This window comes from Phocoena sinus, chromosome 17, assembly GCF_008692025.1.
Source record: "Phocoena sinus isolate mPhoSin1 chromosome 17, mPhoSin1.pri, whole genome shotgun sequence".
In the NCBI taxonomy this organism is placed as follows: Eukaryota; Metazoa; Chordata; class Mammalia; order Artiodactyla; family Phocoenidae; genus Phocoena; species Phocoena sinus.
In genome coordinates, this window is record NC_045779.1 from 51,841,270 (window position 1) to 51,863,933 (window position 22,664).

At 39.0% G+C, this 22,664-nt stretch overlaps 1 protein-coding gene across 1 annotated transcript in view; it reads left to right on the top strand.

Annotated features, from left to right (window-relative positions):
• Positions 1-10,712: 10,712 nt before the first annotated feature.
• Positions 10,713-22,664, top strand: part of TRHR (thyrotropin releasing hormone receptor) — a 72,338-nt gene continuing 60,386 nt past the window's right edge. Inside the window, exon 1 of the mRNA XM_032610124.1 lies at positions 10,713-10,890. The gene's annotated coding sequence lies outside the window, so the exon portion shown is untranslated. The remainder of the gene's footprint in view (positions 10,891-22,664) is intronic.

The window sequence follows — 22,664 nt, forward strand, 5'->3', positions numbered from 1 at the left end:
GAAGACCCAGATTTTCTTTTAGAAATCTATCCCTCTTCCATGACTTGCAGTGTTCCTTGATGTTTCACTTAGGGAGCTAAGGATAGATGTGTGACCCAAATTAAGCAAGTCAGACTCTGGTTACTGGTATTAGGATTGTTAAAATAAAATATTGCATGGGACATACTAAAAATTATTGGTTGTTTATCTGAAATTCAAATTTAACTTTGTGTCCAGTGTTTTTATTTGCTAAGTCTGGCAACCCTACCTGTAATTTAAGTCATGGTTACTTGGCACAGATAGAAGCCTGATGGAGTCCAGCTACTCCAGTATCCATTAGTTTTTGCCTCCAAGATTCCCTAGCACTACCCAGGCTCTGTCCTGCCTCAAATCTGGTTATTTAGTTATTCCTCCAATTCTTTGTCTATCCCTACTCTTATAGCCTTCCAATATATTTAATTTTTTCCTTACCTTTTTTTGTATCAGATATCTAAAGTTGTTTTTTATAGTTTGCAGCAAAAAATCCTGGTTGAAATATCACCAGATATCACCAGCAGAGACACATTGGTGGTCCCATGCTGGAAACAGCCAGGTTTTTTGGCCCCCAAAGAATCTTTAAACTGAATTTATTGCCACTAGGATCTAAGATAGGGATGTTTATATTAAAAAATGGAGACTTCTGGCTTCTCCAAAACCTCCAGTCTGGCAATATGGGGCTGCAATCCTACATGGTGACAACTGTCTGGATTGGACTAGTTGTTCGCCTTAAACAGATCACGTGCTTATTTATCTGTATTTTGCAGATAAAAAGCTGAGGCTCTAATGCTAAGGTCAGTAAACTTTTTCTAAAATGGGACAGAGATTAGTTACTTTAGAGATTGTGGGCCATTAAGTCTGTGTCACAGCTACTCAGATCTGCTGCCATAATGTGAAAGCAGCCATAGACAATACTTAAACTAATGGGCGTGGCTGTGTTCCAATAAAACTGTGTCCCCAAAACAGATGGCAGGTGCTTGAACCATAGTTTTCACACTGAAAACATTAGTAACTTGCTCTTGAAGTCACTAGCAACTTGCTCAAGATCACTTAGCTAATAAGTAAGGAAATTTGGAATAAAATTCAGATTTTCTGCTTTGAAGCTCAATATTCTTTTTACTCTCCTGTAACTTCTTCAGTACCTAGACACCCATTTTAAAATAGTTATTTGTGGACAAGGTTTATTCAATTGTTTTTAATCTAGCCAAAATAATACCCCAGCAAACTTTAGAAAAGTATTTTTAAATATTAAATCAATAAATATATATATTTTTTGTGGGATTAAGATCAGATTAGACAGTGCAGAAGAAAAAAATCAGTGAACTTGAAAATATAATAACACAACCTTCCAAAATGAGGCAGAGAAAGAAAAACAGGAATGAAAAACAAACAGATGCATAGGACAACATCAAGTAGTCTAACACATTGTAATTGAAGTCCCAGAAAAAGAAGAGAAAGAAGGTGAGACAAAAACATTTGTCTAAGAAATAATAACCAAAAATTTTATAGATGTGTTACGAATGATAAACCTATATTTCCAAGAAACTCAATAAATCCCAAGGAGTGTATGCATAAAGAAAACATGGTAATAGGTAGAAAATCTTAAAAACAGCCAGAGGAAAGATTATTATATACAGAAGAAGGAAGATAAGAATTACAACAAACTTCTCATCAGAAACTGTCCAAGACAGAAGAAAATTTAGTGACATCCTTAAAATACAAAATTCTTTCAACCTAGAATTCTCTCTAGTTTATTCTAGGTAGAATGAACTTGCAACCTAGAATTCTTTACCCAGAAGAAATTTATTTCAGAAATTAACTGGAAATAAAGACCCTTTTTCAGACAAGCCAAACTGAAGAGAATTCATTGCTTACAAACCCACAGTAAAAAAAAAAAAAAAAAAAAAAAATTAAGGAAAAAATTTTGTGGGGTGCTATTAAAGCAGTGCTTAGAGGGAAATTTAGAGCGTCGAATGTTAAATTTTATCAAGTAGGAATGGTCTAAAGTCAATGATCTGTGATCTATTCCACATTGAGAAATAGAAAAAAAAGAGCAAATTAAACTCAAATAAAGCACAAGAAGGAAAATTATAAAGATAAGAATAGAAATCAATGAAATAGAAAACAGAAAAGTTAATACAGAATGTCAGTAAAACCAAAAGCTGATCGTTGGATGAGAACAATAAGTTGGATAGACCTCTAGACCACGAATATGGGAGCTAGATATTTTTGTCCTCTTGTCACAAATGAAGAAACCAAGTCTCAGACTGAAGAATTAATGTTCTTGTGGTCATTTACCCATTAAGTGGTGGGGTCTTAACTCAAACCCAAGTCTGAGTCTCGATTCCATTTTATTTTCAATAAGTCAGCAATAAATAAGTAGATTATGGACTACAGGGTGGTATGGACAGACAAGTTTTCCCTCCTATTTTCCCTCACACTTAAATGAATGACCAAGCACTAAAAATGACAATGAAATACTTTTAGTATCTGAAGTTAGACACACTAGCATGGGTTACTATCTAGCAGAGAGTAACAGTATTAGTCCATTCCAGAGTCAGGGCATATGGTTGTACAATGGAGGACTCCAGTCAGCACCGTTCACACTATGGTCTACGTGAATGGTTCCCCCGCAGTTGTGCAGCAGGTCACCTTCACAGCCATACCTGGTGGCTGCTCTGGTTCATTCATTAATTAAACAAATATTTATTGAGTGTCTGGTATGTGCTAAGCTCTGGGCTACGTTCTGAGGACACAGAGATTAGTAGGGGTCTTAAAGTTTAGTGGGGAAAATGGGCAAAGGGACAGAAAATGGCAGTACATTATAGTGAGAGCAGAGTAAAATGGTAACGCTTAGGAGAGACTTCTAACTCAGAGAGCAGATGAATATCTGGGATTTGGCTCTATTCTCTCTCCGACTTTGGCTTTTTACTCCTCAACATCAACCCAGGGTTTCTGCTCCACAAAAGTTTTAGTGCACTGATGGTCAAGGCAGGAATGGCTCCTTTTCAGGAAGGTGATGGTGGACTCTTAGAGTTATTGGCTCATTATAGAGCTCTTAGGCAAATTAATCTATTAGGTAAATTAATCTATAAGGCTAACAGATGCAGGTTTCTTTTTAATGTGAAAATTATTAGGCTAACAGACCCTCCCCATTAGGGGCAAAGCTGAGAAGAGACACGGGAAGGGAATGGGATGGAGAAATCTCCTTCTGCCAGAGCTGTAAATCCCCTGAAGGGAGGAGCCATGAGAGTCTTGTTCAGGGCTATAACCGCCTCCCTCCCACACCCAGCATACACACTGGTGCTGGATTGTTCATGAACATCAAATAAGTGAATGAATGATTGAATGATAGATGCACAAAAGTATTAGCCTGGGAATGTGGACATTTCAGGGATGGGAAAGACTATTCTAAGCAGAGAGAATAGCATATGCAAAAGTATAGACAAAAGAAAAAAAAGGACAAGAAAGTATGATGAGTTCCAGGAACTGATAATAGTCTAGTCTAGCAAGACTTGAGAATAAGGGGATTAAGGAATGAAAGCTAGAGATGACATTCTGAGTCAAAACACTGGTCAATTCGATCCTTTGACATCATGAACTTGTTGAATAAATTGTTTCCCTTTCCATAGACTGGGTTAGCATTCTCTAGCATGTCATAATATCTAGTTAATGAAACATTAAACCACCTTCCATATGTCATTTCAGCTTTTGGGGGTATCACAACAAACAGATCTACCATTTTGAATATAAGCAAATATAATTATTTGAAACATATTATGTATTCTAAGTTTTCCCCAACTTAGTAACTTTATCTGAGTTGTCATGGTTGGGAAGCTCATAAAATCATTCTGTAATTCAAAATATTGTTAATCAGTCTGAAAATTAACATTTTTTTTCTTGTGCTTGCAGCAAAAGCTTCTGAGAGCTTCATTTCAATTAGATTTGTCCAATTATAATAAATGCCTTTAATGAAGATATAAAAGGACTGGAATAAAAGCGAAAAACCAGGAACACTGAAGAGATAGATCTAAAGGACACCCATTATTCACTTTCTTGTAACTGACCTCAGAATTTACCATCTCCCTTAAAAGAAGGAAATCGGAATTATATATAATGTATAAGTAACAATTGTACTTTGGGAGTTTTTCCAGGTAGTTTACATAAATGGGAAAACAAGTGTATATGAGGTCATGCATTTCCATCTGAATACTTAAGGGTAATAATACTAATTTTAAAGTACACTAGAAAAAAAGGGTTAATCCTTCCCCATTGCCCTTATATCCCTGTTGCCTTATTCGGGTGTACTTGTGAAAAACTTGCAAGAAGATAAATTGTCAAGGCCAACATTTATTCATTTTAATCTATGAGCACATATTTTAACTGTAAAAAAATTTTTAATTTCTCGGCCTAAATCCTTAATTACCAGGACTAACGTAATTAATACTAATGTAATTAATACAAAGTTAATACTTTGCCAGATCTGGGTTTGTGTGACACACATGTGAGAATATTTCCTGACTAGCTCTTAAGAAGCAATTAAAAATCAGTGTTTCTGGATGAACTTGTAATCACACAAGTAGCATTAGATAGAATCAAAGTCTATTTGAAACCTATAAGCACATTTTCTTTTAGCAAATTAGCATATGTCCAAGGATGGAACAGCACATTCTAAGTGCAGAGTTAGGGGAAACTGACAAACTTGTCCGAACTAATAATACTAATCAGTTTTGCTCTATTTTTTGCCATAAGAAAGTCTAGGGGGCTTTCCTGGTGGCACAGTGGTTGAGAGTCCACCTGCCGATGCAGGCGACACGGATTCGTGCCCCGGTCCAGGAGGATCCCACCGCGGCTGGGCCCGTGAGCCATGGCCGCTGAGCCTGCGCGTCCGGAGCCTGTGCTTCGCAACGGGAGAGGCCACAACAGTGAGAGGCCCGAGAACCGCAAAAGAAAAAAAAGTCTAGGATTTTTAGGGAACTTCACAAGAGGTCTATGGAATATATGCCTAGTATCTATTAGATTTTTTAGTTCCATGATTTAGTTTATGGAACTTCACAAGAGGTCTATGGAATATATGCCTAGTATCTATTAGATTTTTTAGTTCCATGATTTAGTTTAACTCTCAAACCTCTTTGAGTTAGATACGTTGGTTTTATCATCTTCATTTTGCTGGTAAAGGAAATTAGGGTGAAAAACTTGACCAATGACAGCCAGGAGCAACCAGAATTTGAATTCAAGTCTATCGAACTCCAAAGCCTCTGCTTTATCTTACATATCCACAAAGTGCCAGTCCTATATAAGTTTTTTAAAACATGAAGTTAGTGGCTGGGAATATGTAGTCACTTTACTCCTAGTACTCGTACATCAGTAGTTTTCTTTCCTTCAGCATAAAGGCGATACTTTATTGTCACGGGGAAATAGTCTGAAATAACCCATTTCTGTAGAAAAGTTTATGTAAAGTATTCTAAAGAGAAGATACCCAGAATTAATATATTTTTTTCTGTTTATAAAGGTTTGCATTTAAATATCACTCTATAGAAAAAAATTTACACCTATGTCTCAATATAATCACAAAGGCAGAGAACATTTTCTCCCCTTCATCTCGAATATCAAACATCATCTTGAATATCATACATTTCTACAGGAATGTAGCTACTGCTATAATAAATTAACCATTAATCCCCTCCCTTATTCGAATTATTGAAAATCTACCTCAACAAAATTCCATTTAAAAAAGAATAAAGTACAGAATGAACTACAGATTTCCTCAGGAAAACTGGGGTGGGGGGTAGAACTGCCACGTGGATTTGACGTTTCCTTTTCTTCTAATCTTATTTAGGTATTCTAAAAACACAGGAGTTAGGGAAGCTCAGAGAATGCCACCCAAGGGAAGATTCTACTTAATGAGAACACAAGAAGGGGAGAATAATGCCTCTAAGATTCCCATTAATAAGGCACCAGTCTCTTGGCACCAATATATTACTTCCCAAACTCCATCTCTAACCCTCCAATAACACCTCCTCCTTGTGGCTCTTCCCAACTACTTTACTTCCTACATATTTGGAAATGATTTCAAAGGGAGAGCTATAAATAAACAGAAGTACCCCACTTTCTGCCACACCCTTACTAGATGCAGCATAGAGGTTAAACACATGGACTCTGGAACCTTTTGGCTTGGTTTTTGTCTTCCTGTTTTGCCATGGTCTTGGGTATGTTGCATATGCCTCAATCCCCCATATATAACGTGGGGATAAGAACAGTATCTCAGTCCCCCATATATAACATGGGGATAAGAACAGTATCTCCTTCACAGAGTTGTGCTGAGGATTAAACGTAAAACATTTATAGCAATGCCTGGAACAAGAGTACATTTTCAATCAGTGTTAGCTATTGTTAATATTTTGAAGAAGTTGTAAGTTTAATTCTCCAACTTCACACCAATATAATTATAAAAATTCCATTTATACTTTCAATTTAATTGTGAAAAACCGTGTTTTTGTTCCAGACTTCATCAGACTCTCACTAAATACTCAGGAGAAAATATCCCATCTGTCTCTGAACAATATTTCAAACCTCACTGGTCACTAACCTCCCTCTACTCAAAGTTTTTCCATGCTTCTACAATTTATGATTATGTGTTTCTAATGAGTCGAAAGACGAGCATTCACAATTTGCCACATTTATTCCCTCCAGCTTTTAATGTGAATAATATTCTCATTTATTTATTAATTCACTTTTAGTCACAACCCACTGAATGGCATGCTAATCTTTCCATGGCTTTTTTTCCCCTATAAATACACATGGCCATTAAAATCAACAACTGTTGTTTTGGTTTCTTTTTTTTTTTGGTTTCTTTTGAATTATATAAACAATTAGATTTACAGAAGGTAACCCAGTAGTCCCAGTTTTTTGGAGACTTTCTAGATTTAAGCACTGAAAGTCCTGTGTCCAGAGAACTCCTTGATCCCAGACAAACTGGGACAGTTGGTATTTCTACATCATTCATATTGAACAAATGTATTGCAGTTGTCTTTAAAATATTCCAAACCATTAGAAAATGAAGTGCGGTAAAAATGGCATTGGATTTTAGACTCAGAGTTGCAGGTTTCAGATAACATCCTGTTTTGCCTTGCACTCTCTGTGATTTCAGCAAGTCAGTCAAACATTCAAGGTTGTCATTTATAAAATGGAATTGGAACATTGGTCTTCATTACACTAGGGCTGTTGTGAAGGTCAAATGTAGTAATGGTCATGAAGACAGAATCTTGATGAAGAAAGTTTTACATATGTTATCTTTTCTGATCTTAAAATTTAGTACTAAATGGTGCTCCTATGAATTCACGATGGTTACTAAAATTCAGAAGTTAAAAGGAAGTATTATACATGAAGTTTTTGTTCTTTCATACAGATATTTCATATCCAGCCATATCTGTAAGCAACTCTATTTTATGTTTAGTCAATTGTAAGAATTCACATCTCTTCTGGTATTCTAATACTCTGTCATGAGAGTCCCAAAACCCTCCTTCTAACATTTATAGTACAAATATCTTCTCAGTTCAAAAAGGATAAGTTAGGAGAGATCATTTTAAGTACTGCTCTCACCAGTGAGCATTTCACAGATACTTATAAAGATATTTTTCTAGGATGACCATATTTCCATAAACTGGATGATATGCTGGTATGCAACAAGCTTCTGAAAACAGATTTCTGACCGTCCCTTTATGAGTTGTATGACTTTGAGCCAGTTGTGTAGCCTCACTCTGCCTATACCCTGCATCTGTAAAATGGGAGTAATAATAACACCTCCTACCTAGGATTGTTATGAGGACCACATGGTTGGATACAGGAGAAGAGTGTAGAACAATACCTGGCACAAAGCAGGTATTCTCAAAAGTATTTTACCATTCTTATGACTTTCAGCCAATCACAGCACTAGGCACTAAGAACAAGCTATTGAATAAAGGTGGTTACTGCCCTCAAGGAGCATTATGTGAGTATTATAAATGCTTTAGGGGAGGCAATCCAGGATCATGGTGTCAAGCAAGGCTATCCTAGAGAATACTATGCTTAGTCTCTCCCTTTAACTCAGGAAAGGGGCCTAATCTAAGCTTAGTAGACTCTCCTGTTGAAAACCTTAATTCCAAATCATTTCCAGGTTTTAAATGTGTTTAGTCTTCAATAATTTCTCCCCCCAATTTGAACATCAGGACTTTTGACATTTCAAGTACATACCAGGGTCAATGAAAGTAGCTTCTGTCTATGTCTCAGGGCCTTCTGTTTTGAATATTTGAGTTACTAATTTGATTCCTCAGTGCTCCAAACCAAAAGATTCTTTGTTTTCATCCTAACCTTTTCATAGCTTGTCTTCTGCAAGGAAATGTTGCCAGAACATCAATATTTCCTCCATTAGAAAGCTGAAGAATTTGGTTTCCACGTAATTCAGTAAAAATGTGAGTGTAATTGAGGATATCTCACTCAGACAGTTAAGCGGACAATATCCTTTGTCAACATCTGTGGTCATGGTGACAGTTTGGGACAGAACCCCCCACCTCTACCCAGTCTCTTCTGTCACTGCTTTCCCACCCTCTCCTCAGTCCCTCACTAATCCTTCAGTGAGAGTCAACTTTCAGCACACAAGGGGGATGATCAATGACTTTCTGCTCTGTACAATTATTGAAAGTGTAATTATTATTATAATATCTCCTGCTGAAATGAAGCCCATCATATCTCATTTGGTTTTATTAATTGCTAAACATTTTCTTTAATTCTCTTAACAACATGGCGCCTACTACTCAGTTTTCTTCATTGGAAAAATAAGTGTCTTAAAGATGGTACTTAGATCTTCTCACTTTCTTCTACCTTGTGTATTTATTTATTAAGGGCAAATGGGGATGATTTCTAAGGAGTGTGCAGTGGCTGCAGGGAAGCTTGCAAGGCAGGTGCAACGCTTGGTGCCCATGTCCAGTCTCACACAGTTGTTCCATTAGCCCCAGCAGTCCATCATTCAGCCGAGCCCCACCAGCAGCCAGGCTGCCTTCCTGATTCCCTTCATGGTCCAGTCCAGGTACCAGCAGAAGCATCGTCCAAGAATCAGAAGACCATGAAGTTACACAGGCTTGGAATTGGGTCCCTCCGAACAAAAGTGACTCAACCAGTCAGTTTTCATCTTGTTTAAATTTCTCGTTAGGGCTCTTCAGAGATCCGGGTTCGGCAACGAACCCTGGGTTTATGTTATGGAGGGTCGCACATTCCTCCCTATGCCCATATGCACTCTTCCTTGCCACATTCCAGACTGCTTTATCATGTTTAGTTCTCCTAATTCATGAAGTTTTTTCTTTCACTATCTTACCGATAGGAGGACTATTTCTTTATTTTGTTTAAACTCCTCATATTCTGGAGGCCAGGATTCAAATCCCATTACTCTGTCTGCCCTTAGATATCAAGAGTAATCAGTTACTGAGTTCTAATGATTCCTATTCCATGGATTTTTATCACATCTTCCCCCTTCTTTTTTTATTTTTTTTAATTGAAATATAGTTACTGTACAATATTATATAAGTTATAGGTGTATAATATAGTGATTAGCAATTTTTAAAGGTTATACTCCATTTATAGTTATTATAAAATATTGGCTATATTCCCGTGTTGTACAATACATCCTTGTAGCTTATTTTCTACCTAATAGTTTGTACCTCTTACTCCCGTAGCCCTATCTTGCCCCACCTTCCTTCCCTCTCCCTGCCGGTGACCACTAGTTTGTTGTTTATATCTGCGGGTCTGCTTCCTTTTTGTAATATTCGCTAGTTTGTTGTATTTTTTAGATTCCATATATATATATATATATATATATATATATATATTTTATCTTCATGCCACAATTCTAATAAGGCCAACAACAATAACTGTAGTTTATGAAAGGTCTACTGTGGGTCAGATACTTTACCCACATTATCTCTAAATCCTTGCCACTTCCCACCATGCAATGAAGGGCCTATTACCTCTACTTGGTTTTTCTGTCTCACTTATTATGATCTGACATATGCATATTTAATTAATTTATTTACACGTTTATTGGTTGCATCAGCCAACTAGAATGTAAACTCCATGAGGACAAGGGTATTTGTTAGGTTCATTGCTGTATCACTAGTTCCTAGAACAGGTACCAGGCTGGCAAGGACCAAATCTGTTGCCTATTATTTTCATTTAGAACATAGCAAAGTGTCTGGCATTTATGTGTCACCCAATAAATATTTGTTGAATTAATTAATGAGATCAAGAATGACATACAAGACTCCTTTTCTGCTTCTGCCTAGTTATATTTTATTTTTGGCATTTCATCCCTAATTGGTCCACGTTTCATTTATTTATTCCTCTTAAATTTCAAACTGTTTTGGAAATGTGCTGATGCTAATGATATTGATATCATTGCATCAGTCAAGCTTCAATCAGTTAAACAGAACCACTGGAGGAACCCATAATATGAAGGGATTTGTTACAGGGATTTGACCTTCTACAATTGTAGGAGCTGGTTAAGTGATCTTTGTAAGGTTATTGTCTTTGTGTCTGATGTTACAGCTTGAGGTTCTCTCATTAGCCAGTCAGGAAGGGAAGACGGAGATAAAGTGGGAGACAGCCAGAAAGAGCTGGAATCCATAAACACATCCTGGAATCCACGAAGAAGAACTGAAACCTGTGTCATTTCCTGTTACTTCTGACCTTGATGGTGTGGGTATCTGCAGAAATCTAGGCCTTTCATCATGGAATTAAACACACATACCTGGTCCAGGATTCAGAGACACTGAAAGAGGATCCAAAGGAAGGCGGAGTAGTTGCAGGCCTGGCCACTGCTTCACGGTTGATGAGGTGAACTAGCAGGTATGTGACATGTTGTATAAGTTACGAAATGGCTGTGGCTTCACTTCTGCCCTCACATATCCTACAAGGTTCTTTCTCGTGGCCGACCCTGTCTGGAAATGTACAGAAAAGGGAATCTGAGAAATATAGCTCATCCTGGCCAAGTTGACACATTACGAGACTGCCTCTCATATCTTCCAATGAATTGGTCATGACAACTTGTTGCATTCCTATTTTGTCAGTTGTTAACAATCCCACCCTAATTTAGACTAGAAACTTGAGGAACAATGTTTCCTTCTTTTATAAAGGTACTGATGGTATTACTGAATTCCCATTAACTTCTTGCTGTTCCGTGCCACTTAAAATGTAATTGGATATTCATTTAACTTCTCTGTTGGTTAGAAATGTATTCGTCTGCAAATTTGAACCCAAACAAACAAATAAATAAAGTCATGCCTTAAGTAAAGTAAAAATTTATTTCTTTCTCACAAAAAAAAGTAGGAAGTCTAGAGCTGGTCTGTCCATGATCATCAGAAACCCAGGCTTTTTCTTTCAGTAAGTCTTAGCATCTTCAAAGTTATTTTATGGGCTTCCCTGGTGGCGCAGTGGTTTAGAGTCCGCCTGCCGATGCAGGGGACATGGGTTCGTGCCCCGGTCCGGGAGGATCCCACATGCCGCGGAGCGGCTGGGCCCGTGAGCCATGGCCGCTGAGCCTGCGCGTCCAGAGCCTGTGCTCCGCGGCAGGAGAGGCCACAACGGTGAGAGGCCCGCGTACCGCAAAAAAAAAAAAAAAAAAAAAGTTATTTTATGATCCATGAAGCCTGCTAGATCTCCAACCATCACACTTACTTTCCAGGAAAAAATAAAATTCAAAGAGCTTACTTCCCAGATCCCTTATAGCTTTCTTGAAGCTTTCCTAGAACTTCTGAAAAGCAATTTCCACTTGTATCTCAGAGCTTCAAGAGAAGCTGAGAATTATAGCCCAGAGCTGAGTACGTTGCTCAAGGAAAAATGAATGTTGGGAAGCAAACAACAATATCTGCCACAATTCCTAAGAAGAAATACTCCTGACACAAACCATACTAGCCGAGACAGTGCTTTCTTCCCTAGGGATGTGAATATCATCAAATACAATGGTGGGCTTTAAAGCAGTTGTATCATGATGTGAACCAGGTTGTGGAGAGTACAGGGGTTCATTAAATGCCAGTGGGCATTTTTCCAGTTGAGAGAAAGAAGGGGCCCTGAGAAGAAAAATTTAGTAAGAATTCTGAGGGCCAGCAGAAGTGGAGGAAGCTATGCAGACTTGACTTTGGCCACAGCATTAGTGTCTATTTAATATCACTGCATGTAAACCTGAATTACCCACCTACTAAAGATAGGTATTCATCCACCTGATCAAAAACACTTCATCAAAACACTTTTTGTCTTCATAATTAAGAATGTTACACCAGACAAAGCAAAACCTTAACGAAACCAATATAATGTTCTGTCTTTGCTTTTACTGCCTTCCCCCTCAAGCATTTTAAGAAAAGAGAGAGTTGATTTGTCAAAATTTGCTCATCATGTAGCCCTTCTGATTCCTATATATGACATGTAACTACAGTGTAGTGAGACTAATGTCTCACAATGGAGTGGCATTTATGAAACCCAGGGAATGCCACACCTCCTTCAAAGTGTCGTGGGGAAGAAGGCAGTTATGGTGGCTGCTACAGTTCCAAACATTTTGGGGGCTCATGTTTTAGAATTCAACAGAGTCTGTGGCATTTTCTTGTTCCTTGTTTTCGTGGGAGGTTTTGCCACTCTTGTGTGTGCTTCTTCTTTTTCCATCCTGCTTGGGTAAAGGAGGACCCAAAGAATGAGTCTGTTCTCTGTGGTAGGCATTGGGGAGACCCAGAGCATGCGGTTAAGAGCACAGGCTCCGGGAACAGGGCATCCAAGTTCAAATCCCAGCTCTGCTCCACATGAGCTGGACAATCCTGGGTGAGTTTCTTCCCATCTCCTTGCCTCAGTTTTCTCACCAGCAAAGTGGGGAAACTAAAAATAGCTCTGCATCATAGGGCCTAAGGCAGGGCTGTGGCTTCAGTTAGAGTTTAAGTAACTTTAGCTGTGAGAATAAGATCCCTGGGAGTAACCAGAAGAGGAATTTGGTATTGGTAAACAAATAAGTATGAACTTTAAACTTCTATTTTTACCTCATAAAATATCCTTAAGCAATTAAGTTAAATCTGAACAGCCAAGTACTTACAGTTTTTTTATAAATAAAAATGTAACACCTTTATAATTAATGTCTTAAATCTTCTAAAAATAATGGATTCTCAATAATGTAAAGGGGCTTCCCTGGTGGTGCAGTGGTTAAGAATCCATCTGCCAGTGCAGGGTACACGGGTTCGAGCCCTGGTCCAGGAAGATCCCACAGGCTGCGGAGCAACTAAGCCCGTGTGCCACAACTACTGAGCCTGAGCTCTGGAGCCCGCGAGCCACAACTACTGAGCCCGTGCACCACAACTACTGAAGCCTGTGTGCCTAGAGCCCGTGCTCCTCAACAAGAGAAGGCATCGCAATGAGAAGCCGGCACACCGCAACGAAGAGTAGCCCCCGCTCGCTGCAACTAGAGAAAGCCCACGCGCAGCAACAAAGACCTGATGCAGCCAAAAATAAATAAATTTAAAAAATAATAATGTAAAGAAAGAGCAGAACGAGGTATTTCTAAATTAGCATTACTGTTTTGAAGACAAAAGTTATTGAGAAGTTAAAGGCAGTCTTTAGTTCCTCATTAGCTTGCCTTCAGGACTGTGAAGTCTAAGCTCTATGCTTTGGAATGATTTTACTTCCTCTCTTCAATAATCCAATGTACATAAAGCTGTGTCAGTCTGACAGCTCAAATTTAGTTTGAGGGAACAAACTGGAAAAGTAGGATCAGTTATTGGACAGTTTAAAGATCTTCAAATTGTTTAATTGCAGCCTTTACTGAACTTAACTAAATCTATTTTTATTCCCCATTAAGAAGGGAGCAGTTATCCCCAAACCGCCATGTAGAAACAGGACCGCCATCTGCTCTACCTACAAAGCCCCAGTGCAGATGGATCCCCTGGGCTCCATGACTAACTCAGAGCCCGGGACAGCAGACCAATCAAGCATGCTGGCCATGAAACTGTCGACGTGCTCTAGAAATGTTCATTTGCATTTGGAGTTTTGCAGGAGTATGTGAATTCAGACTTGTGGATGGCTATGGAAAAAATTAGTTTTGACCAAAAGTATGTTTCTTTATTACCAGGATTTGAAAAGTTCAGGTAGGTTCTTGCTTGTCTGTTTAAGCACTCTGTGACTCATGCTCACAGGTAGAAAGTTCTGGTGGCTGGCCTTGGCCATGGCTGTTCCCTTCATTCTTCTTCAAAAGGATACATTTGCTTTCAGGCAGGATATCCCTGCCTATGCATCGTGTATAACCCCTCTTTCTGATTGTGAGCATTGTAGAAGCAGTACCTGAAAGTAATTTATATCATGAGCTTGGATCAGACAGGAGGGAAACCTTTATTAATGCACAAGCAGGATTCTTTCAAATCTGAGATGAAAGGCTGTTTTTGGAGTTGAATGAATTTCAACTACTGATTTTCCTTTTTTCCTATTATTTGCTTTCTTTCTCCTATTTCAAATTGTTAATCTGATGTGTTGAGAAAGATTCCTTAAAAAAATTTAAGATGCTCATTATGAGTTAAAGCAAATTGCCCAAGGTCACACAGCTAGTAAGTGAAAGGGGCTGTAAAAACTTAATAAACAGAAACCTGTAAAATAGAGTTGGGAGAGCTCCCACACCCTGTGAGGATAGCAGAGCCCAACAGAGAGAGGAAAGACTCTTCTTTTCTGGCAACAACTCGGCCAATGAAAAGCCATGGGCTCTATGCTTACTGTAACCCTCCCAACTTCTTTTCCCCCTCTATAAAAATGTTCTCCTTCCCTTGCTGTGTGGGGACTTGCATGTGCCTTGCCCTGAATTGTAATTCTCTGCTGATCCTGAATAAGCCCATCTTTGCTGCAAAAATATCTGGCAGTCTATTTGTTTCAGGTCAACAGGGTCAAGGTCTGAGCATAATAGAGACAAATGAGCTCCCTAATGAATAATTAAAGAATAAAAAGAGTTAACATTTCTTGAATTCTTATTCTGTGCTAGGCACCATTCTAAGAAATTTTTATGAATTATGACTTTTATTCTTTACAATTCTATGAGATGCGTGTGATTATTACCCTCCTGTTTTTTACAGAGAAGAAAATTGAGCAAAGGGAGCTTAAATAACTTATTTAAAATTACAAAGTTAGTAAATGATGGGGCCAAGATTAGAACTGACTCCAGAGCCCAGGTTTTTATGATTTGAATGAATGAATAATATAATTAAGTTTTTTAAAAACAGAACTAATTACAACACAACTCAGTAGAGAATCATCCACCTAAAAAATTTTTCATAGGAATCACAAACCTATGAAAATCACCAATCTCAGAAAATGTCTGACACCATTTTTAAGAAACAATAAAAAGTGTCGTCAGCGGTCGCCATTACGAAATTCTCCAAATTGCCACCTGGATTTTCCTAAATTAGAATATTTTGGTACGTCATTCCTTCTTATGGCTTGTGCCTTTAAAATAAAATTAATTAAGATTATGATTTGGCCTCTGGGGAAAACTGATTTGCAAGATTTGAAAACAATCATCAAAAAAGAAAATCATCAGAAGGATAACTTCAAGATATTTTAAAAATTCCTCCCCCTCAAAACAAATATTCCTTAGGTCTAAGCTCCCCTAAAGGACCAGGAACCAAAAATAAATGGGAACAGTAAAGCAAGGAGAGAAAACAGTAAACATCATAAAGACAACTTTGTATTTTCATGGACAACTCTGGAAAGGCAGTTCTCTGCTGCCCAACAGCTGTGTGATGTTCTGCAAAAATTTGCCTCTCTGGATTTATGAGGTATAAAAAATGGCCATCATAAGATCCGGAAATGATGAGACCAGTCCTGAAATGACCGTGCCAACACTCAGAAAGTGCTGTGGAAGGCAAATAAAAATGATTAAATTTTGTGTGACAGAAGGTACCAGCATGCAAAGCACCAGCAGCCATTTCCGCAGGGAAGCATTCATCATAAATAGGCCATAGATGGTGGGCGGTAGGTGGGCAAAAGGCAGCCTGTAGTGCTTTGGTGACTGCGGAGGAAAGGAGGGGTGGTCGTATTCTCACTGTAAGTCACCCTGGCTTTTTCCACAGATGTCAGATCTTACGACTGACTTTGTTCCAGTCCCACCATGACAGAACATCTCCCCTAGTGCCCTGAGGTCCTCTGTGGATGATAATTACTCCTATTAGTGAGCTCCTACTGTGTTAAGAAGAATTCTAATCACTCTTATCTATCCCCTTATTTAAAACGTAAAAACTCCACGAGTAGGTATTATTACCAACTTCATTGTATACATGAAGAAACCAAGACAAGGAGAAATTAACTGCTCAAGATAAAACAGGGAGCTTCCCTGGTGGCGCAGTGGTTGAGAGTCCGCCTGCCGATGCAGGGGACACGGGTTCGTGCCCCGGTCCGGGAGGATCCCACATGCCGCGGAGCGGCTGGGCCCGTGAGCCATGGCCGCTGAGCCTGCACATCCGGAGCCTGTGCTCCACAAAGGAAGAGGCCACAGCAGTGAGAGGCCCGCGTACCGAAAAAAAAAAAAAAAAAAGATAAAACAGGTAGAATGGAAGAGTACAGAATTCAAAGACAGACAATCTGACCCCAGATTCCACCCTGTTAACATTCTATGCTAGAGGAGAGCAAACAGCAGCCTGCTGGCCAAATCAGCCCACTGCCTGTTATTTTAGTGGCCATAAGCAAAGAATAGTTTTTACATTTTTAAATGGTTGGGGAAAAAAATCAAAAGAAGTATAATATTCTGTGACACATGAAATTCACACATGAGTCACATGAAATTCAAATTTGATTGTTCATAAACAAAAGTTTGATTGGAACACAGCCACTCATTCATTTATATACTGCCTATGACTGCTCTCATGCTACAATGGCAGAAGCGAGCAGTTACAACGGTATGGCCTGCAAAGCCAAAAATATCTATTCTCTGGCCTATTACAGAAAAAGTTTTCTGGCACCTGGTCTATGCAATGCTAAGAAAGGGCTGGGGAGGATTCTCCAAGTTTGCCATACCCAAGTGACGACCCGCTGTCCAAGCAAGCCTTCCTTTCCACCTACCGCCATCTATTGATATTTCATTCTCCAGTCTTTGCTCTTGTGTGTGAACCTGACACAGTACCACATTTCTGACCTACCACCAGTAGGTTAGCTTATTCTGTCTTGAAATGTATGGACAGAAATGGAAGCATGGCGCACCAGCAAAACTGGATGAGGGCATTCTACAAAATGGAACTATTGTAGAAACAAAACCAAGTTTCCAAAATATAATTATTGAGACTTTAAAAACATTTGAGCCAGTGTTCAAGTGGGAAGGGAAAGAAGTATTTTTAAATCTCTTATTTGAAATTAATTATGTGGCTCCCATCAAATAATGGATGGTTAAACTGTTGAAAAAAAAAATTGCTGGTCCCTTCAGCTGATCCAGCCACTCAACTGCCTTCACTGTGGTCCAGCGATTCTCACCTGAGAATAAGAAAATACAAGTGAGTCACTCACTGAAAGCACCTGTTTGCACGAAACAGCAATCAAGGAGGAAAAGGCAGAGGAAAAAGTTAAGCTTCCATGATCACCGAATTTCAAATATTTTAATAAATAAATTAAAATCCATTTTTAATTTAAACATTAGTTTAATCAAACTTGCCCCTGCATATTTCATGCCTGGCTTTTATCTCTCAGGAATCACTATAGCAACAGGACAGGAGCAGGATTTGGCATTTCCTTAACCACAGTCAAGTAGACAAGCAATAAAAGAGGTGAACTTTCAACAAAAGAACCATAAAATATACATCATTAGACCAGTAGAGCTCTGGCTTTCTCTTGTGTTAACGTGCATTCCACAAGAACAGAAAGCAAGGAAGTAAATATAATAATTGTCTCCAAAGAGGAGATACTACCCTGTACTCTCAAGGGGATTTATCTGCATACGTACAGTGGGTTTAAAGGTCCCCAAGAGCTTGATTCTTTGGCATCGCGTGGGTTGTTCTGCTCTGTTCCCTTATGCAGCTTTTAGCCTCTGCAGTCTCTGCAAGCTAGTGGCCTTGCGTGTATGATGCCCAAGAACTTGGGCATTTTCCACGCTGAGGTAAACCAACACAGGAGACCCAAATAGAGCAGCCTTGTAGGCTGCCAGCAAATGCAGTTTTACAGACGTGATAAAATATCAGGGGCACAATCAGAGGGTCCCACTTCCCTGCCTAGGTCCAGAGGACAGCTTTGTCCAGCTTAGAGAGGAAACCCACTTTTTCCATTTTGGTTCCCTCAAGATGTCGGTGTAGGAGAGGCAATAGAGTATGACTCTGGGCTACCTGAACCTTAAACATCATTTCTTTTGATTCTCGACAAGAGTCTAAAATAACCTCAAAATCAAACATTTAAAACCAGAACATGTCAATTATTCCAACATCTTCATTTTATAGATGAGGAAACTGAGGCTCAGAGAATTGAAGTAAATTGTCCAGGCTCATTATGGAACACTCAAGTCTTTTATGGGACACTCAAGGCTTTCCTTTCCACTACACATACACCTTGCCTCCCTGCTCTTCCAAGCATGAAGCCAATTATTTTTTCATATGCCATTGGATCGCTTCACATTAAACTGAACCTGGTTTGCAAAAAGCTAATGTTGCTTGTTGAAACGTTGTTAAAAGCATGTGTCTAGAGTGAGGAGAAGGTATTCCCATGACTTGTTCTGCCCTGGAGAGGTGGCGAACACTTGCACTAATCTAACTGAGACAAGCAAGGAAAGTTGCTGCCTGCAGCAGCTCCCACGGAAGGCAATCAATCAATCAATCGAGTTTCGGTCTTTGACGTACACCGAGCCCTTAGGTTAGCAGATTCAGCTAGAATTTATTAGGGACAGGCATAATGTTGTAGAAATTTTCTTTTTCCAGCTGCATTAGTATTCAGTTACGCACACGCAGTAGAGCCTAGGAGAATGCAGCGATTTTGGCAAGGTTCAGTGCGTCTTCAAATATTAGGACGTTGTAGAAAAAAATAGAATGTTTATTCCCAAAGACATTCTCATTACTAGGGAACATGGTAGTGAGTAAGTTGGGACACCCCAGCGTTCTTGAAACATGCTCCACCTTCCCACCCTTTCAGTTTATTACACACATTCTTCCCTCAGCCTGAAATCCTCCCTCCTCCTTCTACTCTCAAGATTCAGGTCCAGGATTGGCTTCTCCATGAGCTTTTTTCATCCTCCAGGCCAAGTTGGTGGCCACTCTTATGTACAACTGAGAAGCTCACTGCATTTCTTCTCATTTCTATTGTTGGACTTACAAGTCATAGTATAACTCAGATTTTGTGCTTGCTTGTCTCGCCCATTGGACTATAAACTATTTGAGAACATTGGACCCTGTTCTACTTATCTTTGCTTCCCACAATCCTTAGAATAAGAAGGTGCACAGTTAACATTTATTTTCTGAAATAACACTTTGTGCGGGATATTAACTGAATTTTTTGTAATCTGCACATCTTAGCAGTTCACCATTTTCTCTCCCTAAAAGCATGCCCTTGACGACTTGGACATCTTACTCGTTTGCATACACTTACCTTCCTCTTTCATTCTTAAATTGATTAAATCATTTGGCTAAGATTCAGAAGTAACCTGAATATTAACACTGGCTGTGATTGCCAAGAGGTTGGAAATTCTACAGAGCTAGTGCATTTGCCCAGGGATGCTGGTATGGTGGGGGCTGTCTATCTTCTCTGCATCAGAGTGGCTTTCAAACCCATTTGACCCATACCCACGGTAAGATGTATATTATATATTATCACCATGTACCTCATACCATCTAGAGCCAGACTTCCAGGTCTGCACCCTGGCTCTGGAATATATCAACTCTCTGTCCTTGTGAAGTTGTTTAACCCCTTGGTTTTCTCACCTGCAAAATGGAGTTGGAAATGAGCTCTATCTCCTAGGATTGTTATGAGAATTAACTGAGTTACTATACGTTAAAGTTGTTAGAACAGCGTCAGCCATCATATTATTGCTTATATAAATTAAGTGAAACTAGAAGTTTATGAAATAATACCCATATTATTTGCAATCTAAAAAAAATTTGTCCTGAAATTTTAAATTGATTTCACAACTCAATATTGCATCTCAACTTGCAGTTTGAGGATAACAATGCTTAGCAATTTCATACTCTTTTTAAATACTCATTTGGTAGAGCTTGGTAAACATTAGTCATTTGGGAGAATCCCTTTAGAACAGGCAGAGGGACTATAAAGCCTCAGTCAGATGGAGTCATAAGAATGGGCATCCTAGTCTCTCTGACTTACTTTGAGAATTTTTTCAGCAGGATAGAAAGCTCAGAGATAAACCCACACACATACGGTCACCTTGTTTTTGATAAAGGAGGCAAGAATATACAACGGAAAAAAGACAGCCTCTTCAATAAGTGGTGCTGGAAAACTGGACAGGTACATGTAAAAGTATGAGATTAGATCACTCCCTAACACTATACACAAAAATAAGCTCAAAATGGATTAAAGACCTAAATGTAAGGCCAGAAACTATCAAACTCTTAGAGGAAAACATAGGCAGGACACTCTATGACATAAATCACAGCAAGATCCTTTTTGACCCATCTCCTAGAGAAATGGAAATAAGAACAAAAGTAAACAAATGGGACCTAATAAAACTTAAAAGCTTTTGCACAGCAAAGGAAAGCATAAACAAGACGAAAAGACACCCTCAGAATGGCAGAAAATATTTGCAAATGAAGCAACTGACAAAGGATTCATCTCCAAAATTTACAAGCAGCTCATGCAGCTCAATATCAAAAAAACAAACCAGCCAATCCCAAAATGGGCAAAAGACCTAAACAGACATTTCTCCAAAGAAGATATACAGATTGCCAACAAACACATGAAAGGATGCTCAACATCACTAATCATTAGAGGAATGCAAATCAAAACCACAATGAGGTATCACCTCACACCAGTCAGAATGGCCATCATCAAAATACCTACAAACAATAAATGCTGGAGAGGGTGTGGAGAAAAGGGAACCCTCTTGCACTGTTGGTGGGAATGTAAATTGATACAGCCACTATGGAGAACAGTATGGAGATTCCTTCAAAAACTACAAATAGAACTACCATACGACCCAGCAATGCCACTACTGGACATATACCCTGAGAAAACCATAATTCAGAAAGTGTCATGTAACACAATGTTCATTGCAGCTCTGTTTACAATACCAGGACATGGAAGCAACCTAAGTGTCCATCGACAGATGAATGGATAAAGAAGATGTGGCACATATATACAATGGAATATTACTCAGCAATAAAAAGAAATGAAATTGAGTTATTTGTAGTGACATGGATGGACCTAGAGACTGTCATACAGAGTGAAGTAAGAAAGAGAAAAGCAAATACCGTATGCTAACGCATATATATGGAATCTAAAAAAAATGGTTCTGAAGAACCTAGGGGCAGAGCAAGAATAAAGATGCAGATGTAGAGAATGGACTTGAGGACACAGGGAGGGGGAAGGGTAAGCTGGGACGAAGTGAGAGAGTGGCATGGACATATACACACTACCAAATGGAAAATAGATAGCTAGTGGGAAGCAGCCACATAGCACAGGGAGATCAGCTCTGTGCTTTGTGACTACCTAGAGGGGTGGGATAGGGAGGGTGGGAGGGAGATACAAGAGGGAGGAGATATGGGGATATATGTATATGTGTAGCTGATTCACTTTGTTATAAAGCAGAAACTAACACACCATTGTAAAGCAATTACACTCCAATAAAGATGTTAAATATAAATAAATAGAGTGAGAAGCAAAAAATAAATAAAATAAAATAAAATATCACTGCCTCTTGAAAAAAACAAAAAAGAATTTGTTCAGCAAAAAAGGAGCTATGCTCTCCACTCCTTTCATCATTAAATAGATTCGAATCCTGTCTTTGCTTTGTCATTTCTTTGTAATACAGATGAGCATCCAGCTTCTGTAGACAGCCCTGCCACTTCTTGAAATCAACAAGAATTTAGCTGGGTACAACTTCAGAGGACCATGCCTCAAAAATCAGCAGATTTGGGCTTCCCTGGTGGTGCAGTGGTTAAGAATCCGCCTGCCAATGCAGGGGTCCCGGGTTCGAGCCCTGGCCCGGGAAGATCCCACATGCTGTGGAGCAACTAAGCCCATGAGCCACAACTACTGAGCCTGCGCTCTAGATCCTGCAAGCCACAACTACTGAGCCCATGTGCCGCAACTACTGAAGCCCGTGTGCCTAGAGCCTGTGCTCTGCAACAAGAGAAGCCTCCGAAGTGAGAAGCCCGCGCACTACAACAAAGAGGAGCCCCTGCTCACCTCGACTAGAGAAAGCCTGCACACAGCAACAAAGACCCAGTGCAGCCAAAATAAATAAGTTTATTTTTAAAAAGAATCAGCAGATTTAGAAAACAGTCTTTTTCTTCTCCTCTAAATATAGTAGCCATTAACATTTACTCAGTACACTCTTGTGTGGGCATAGTTCTAATAATTTTAACTCGTATTACTACATTTAATCCTAAAAAAACCCCACACACAACCCTATGAGATAGCTACTATTATTATCCTTACTTTACAAATGAAGGTATTAACATGCAGAAAAGTTA